The sequence below is a fragment of the Lipotes vexillifer genome, unplaced genomic scaffold (assembly GCF_000442215.2).
Source record: "Lipotes vexillifer unplaced genomic scaffold, Lipotes_vexillifer_v1.1 scaffold40, whole genome shotgun sequence".
NCBI classification, from domain to species: domain Eukaryota; kingdom Metazoa; phylum Chordata; class Mammalia; order Artiodactyla; family Lipotidae; genus Lipotes; species Lipotes vexillifer.
The window spans coordinates 4,214,742-4,219,649 of record NW_006771578.1 but is presented as its reverse complement, the minus strand read 5'-3'; the positions used below and the strand labels follow the sequence as shown (position 1 = coordinate 4,219,649).

Sequence of the window (4,908 nt, the reverse complement as noted above, 5' to 3'; positions counted from 1 at the left end):
GGGCCCAGCCGCTCCGCGGCACGTGGGATCTTCCCGGACCCGGGCACGAACCCGTGTCCCCTACATCGGCAGGCGGACGGACTCTCAACCACTGCGCCACCAGGGAAGCCCCGGCCATTTAATTTTTAAGTATCAAACTAGTGCTTTTCAGCCGCCATCTTCACTCTGAGATAAGCAGTCTTCTTCACAATGTATTTTTAATATCCTCACGCTCAATTTTAAGACAAAGCAACTTTAACACTAGGTGCACACCCCATGCCCTTGCAGCAGACCGCTTTTCTCCACAAGTTACAGAGTAGTTCAAGGAGGTGTGGTTAAGGCTGTATTACTGAATGGTGCTGGTAAATACTACACAATTTTTTGTCGTGTTGCAACCTTTGTTTCCAATTTAGTGACTGCTGCTATGGAGTCAGATAGCAACAACAACAACATTATTAGGTCTGTTTTTTTAAACTATGATTTAGTAGCAATGGAGGGTCCCAATTTTAACCCCTTGGCAGCAAGATCCAAGTTCCCTCATTTGCACATTAGCGCCTAAGTGTCAAGGAGTTAATAACCAGCACAAAAGATACTGCACATCTGATTGTAGCATTTGGCAGAACTGAAAGGAAAGGAAGTTGTGCTACATGTTGAAGGGATTGTGGGCAACAGAAAGAAGACACCAGGAGAAGATAAAACGTCACATGAAGTCTTCAAAATCTTGAACATATCCTCCATCATAACCACCATAATCTGCCAGATCATCTCTCATGGTAGCCTTTAATCCCCCTCCGGGAACCACGCCTTTCTTCTTTTTGGCTTTGCTTTGCTTTTCTTGCTTCTGTTTTTCACTGCAAAGTACAGTCAATGAACTGGTAATCTTTTTCAAGTCATCGATTTCCAATGAAATACACACATCTCGAACTAAGGCTTCCAAAAAACTGGCATGATATAGTGATTTTTCATATTGTGTAGTTTTATCTTTTAGTAACTTTCCAAACTCTGTGAAGTCATCCCTTGAAGATGGGTTCATAGCATCTATCCCATAAACTGTATTATTAACACCAGAAGTTTCTTTCGCTAGTTCGCGGTCTGACTCTTCCTGTAATTTCTTTAGCCACAGTTTAATCTGTCTGGTGTTGGCACTTTAGGTTCTTCAGGCTCTTCTAACCTCTTTTGAATTTCTTCTTGCCTCTTCTTCTGCTGCCATTCTTTCTCTTTTATCTTCTCTGCCGTTTTTTTTTTTTTCTTTTCTGAAATTTTTTACTTCTGCTGCTTCTTTTTTTTCATCATCATCATCATCATCATCCCAGTTATCCTTGATGTCCTCGTCCTCATCCTCGCCTTCCCAGCGGTCCCCGCCGGCGGTGCCACCGCCCCACACCTTCCGCACCGGGTCTTCCACGGAGAACATGTCCGCGTCCCAGGAGTCGGAGTCCCCCGCCGCTGCCGCCGCCATCTCGAGCCGGGTGTAAGCGTGTCTGGCCCTTGTCTTTAAGTTCCCCTCCTCCTGCCCACCCCAGAAGAGCTGAAGACAAAGACAGAATAAAAGAAGCCCTCAGTCACAGGCCACAGCTGAGCTGGGGGAGGAGAGGCTTTGGATGAGAGAGAAGCTGAAGTGGGGATTTAACCAGAAGGACTTGCTGCTGCGTGAATGTGAGTCTTGATTGTCAGGATGACTATTTCTATAGTTAAAGGGACCATAAAATGGCGGGGCCTGCAGGAACTCTTGTCAAGAGGTGGGGAAGGGAAATACAACAGAGCAGGTTTAAAGGCTGTGGTTAGAAAAAAATCAATTTTTGTTTCGTACCCCAGAGAGTTTGGCTGAGATTTCAGCTACAGGTACGTATGTGTATCCCCAACAAGACACGATCTCTTGGTAGGAAAGGATTTGTAGCCTGTGTCTCTGGCATCACCTTGTCCAGGATGGGGAGACCATGAAACGCCTAAGAAAACTGTGTTGATCAGGGGCTGGTGATTGGATCTGGCAAAACTCACAACCCAGATAACCTCCCTCAGTTTGGATACCCTGACCTCAGTGAAACAATATTTAACTTTTTTGTTTGTTTGTTTTGCGGTACGCGGGCCTCTCACTGTTGTGGCCTCTCCCGTTGTGGAGCACAGGCTCCGGACATGCAGGCTCAGCGGGCATGGCTCACGGGTCTAGCCGCTCCGCGGCATGTGGGATCTTCCCGGACTGGGGCACGAACCCACATCCCCTGCATCAGCAGGCGGACCCTCAACCACTGCGCCACCAGGGAAGCCCAATATTTAACATTTTTAACTAGAAGAGCCTTTCCTATGGTGATGTGCATCCCAACTCTCCTAGTGCGGAATGAAATATGCAATTTTTTCAAACTTATCGACCCACAACATTCCTTTAATAAGTTCTCATAAAACAGCTGAGGAAGTTTAGAATAAATACTACACATCACTGACCCAGCATCTGCCAGAGATGGCATCTCCAAGCCCCCAGCCCCTACCTATGGGACCCTCCTTTCTCCTGTCATTCAGTTATTCCAGAAACACTAGCGTGTGTAGTCTGTGGCAATGTACTAGGTACTGGATATATAGCAGAGGATAAGGCAGACGCTACTATTTTCCTTCTGGAGCTTATGCTCTCGTGCGGGAGAGCGATCATGGGCATGAACAATGGGTGGGAATGGATACATAAGCAATGAGGAAGCGGGAAGCTATAGAGGCCCTTGACAGGATGACCTGATCCAGTCAGGGGTGTGGGGGAAGGTGTCCCTGAAGAAAGGACATTCAAACTGAGAACCGGAGGATGAATATAAGTGAAGAGAGAGAACTGGAGGGAATTCCAGGCTGGAGCAGCAGCATGCACAGAAGCAAGAAAAAGCTTGGCTACTTTCTAAACCATCCTTAAATCCAGAGGCACCAGACACTCTGCAGGAAAAAAAATACAAAAAAGGAAAACTGCACTTTAGATGTTTCTTGAAAGTTAAAATATACATCAGCAATCTATTTTGCAGGAATCACTAAGAGTTTTCCATATTCCCCTTCCATGCAGAGTCTATTGACTTTACTTCCCAGCTGGGCATCTAATATCTCCTTGGGTGAGGAGGCACTGATGGATGTGCCACAGTTTTCCTTTATTGCGTGGTTCAATTTATCATAATGCATTTTATAAATTAGTATTCTTAAATTCTCATCATATATCTGTATCTTTTGATTTATATAATACCGATTTGATTTATGGATCACTGCAGTAATTTATAGCTCAGATAACTAATTTGTTGACCCAGCACCAAAATGTATAAGTCACCTAGCACTTTTCTCCATGACACAGATGGGTCCTAAATGATTTGCATGATTTATATTGGCAGGGGACTAATTCAGGGCATGGAAATCCCCAGCTTCCGATCACTCTGAGGATCATTCTTCTCCTCAAAGTCCTCAAAAGAGAATGGTCAGATGCCCTTGAACCCACACACCCCATACCCAGGAATTTACTCTAAGGAAAATAAGTAGCCTAGAAGGAAGGAATGACTATGAGCATGCCTCTTATAGTGAAATTTAAATGGAATTTAAATGTAAATGGAAAGTGTTGGAAATAATATGTCCAGTAATAGGAATTATTTTGGCAAAGTATGAGTCTTCAACTAAATGTATATAATGTTAGGCTGTGAATAAAAATGATTCCCAGATTCAGTGGCCCTCAACGAGGGGTGATTTTACCTCCCAGGGAACTTTTGGCAAAGTGGAGACATTTTTGATTGTCACAACTAGGGGGTTGGGGTCTACTGGAATCTAGTAATTGTGGAGTTCAGCGGTGCTGCTAAGCCACCCACAACGCACAGGACAGCTCCCCACAAACAAATCTGGTGCAAAATTTCAATAGTGCCAAGGCTGAGAAAACTTGCCATAATACAAGCAACATAAACAGGGTGTTTCACTGATATAAGAGAATGACCAGAACACAAAATTGTACCCATGTTATAATTTCAGCTATAAAAACTTTAAATGCATATGCACCAGAACCACAGAGGGACAAGATAAAAGGAAGGCAGATGTTATTGTTACAAAGGGGAAACTATGGGCAATTATTTAAATTTTATTTTTGCTAATTAGTTTTTAAAGAAATAAAAATGGGAAAAGCACTTTATTACAAATTAGTGATATTAGAGAGGAAGGAGTTAGATGAGACGTGAGAGGAAGAGAAATAAAAAATGAAGAACTCAAACACAAAACAGCTGTTTTGGCAAATATTCTGACTGAAATTCAGAATCCTTCTTAGAGATGTTTAAACCAAAATGCAGCCCCTCACTATGAAATGACCCACTTTATTTCTGGTAATGCTTCTTCTGGGATAGTAATATAGCCACACCACCTTTCTTGTGCTTAGTGTTTGCACGGCACATATTTTCCTTCCTTTTACTTTAACCTCCTTGTGTCTTTGTATTTCAAGTGTATATCTTTTAAACAGCAGAGATTTAGGTCTTGCTTTCTTATCTGGTCTGAGAATCTCTTGCCTTTTAAGAAGCATGTTTAGTCCATTTACATTTAATGTAATTCTTATTTTTTTACTTATCTACTCTGTTCTCTCTTCCTCTTTTCCTTCTTTCATTTGGGGTTAATCAAGCATTTTTCAGTTCTACATTCCATTCATCGGCTATTTAGTTATAACTCTTTTTGTTTATGTTTTGTGGTTTCTCTCATAATTAAAATATATATCCTTATCACATTCTGTCTGAAATTAATATTACTTCCTTTACAGTGAAGAAACTTACAAAGTGTAATTCTCTTTACACCCCCTCCTGCCTTTGTACTCTTGTTGTTGCATATTTCACTTCTACATATATTTTATTATTTTTATTTATTTATTTTTTGCGGTACGTGGGCCTCTCACTGTTGTGGCCTCTCCCGTTGCGGAGCACAGGCTCCGGACACACAGGCCCAGCGGCCCTG

The 4,908-nt window shown here is 42.6% G+C and overlaps 1 pseudogene; it reads right to left on the bottom strand.

The window, feature by feature from the left end:
* Positions 1-679: 679 nt before the first annotated feature.
* Positions 680-1,438, bottom strand: LOC103087856 (eukaryotic translation initiation factor 3 subunit J pseudogene; annotated as a pseudogene).
* Between the last annotated feature and the right edge of the window lie 3,470 nt (positions 1,439-4,908).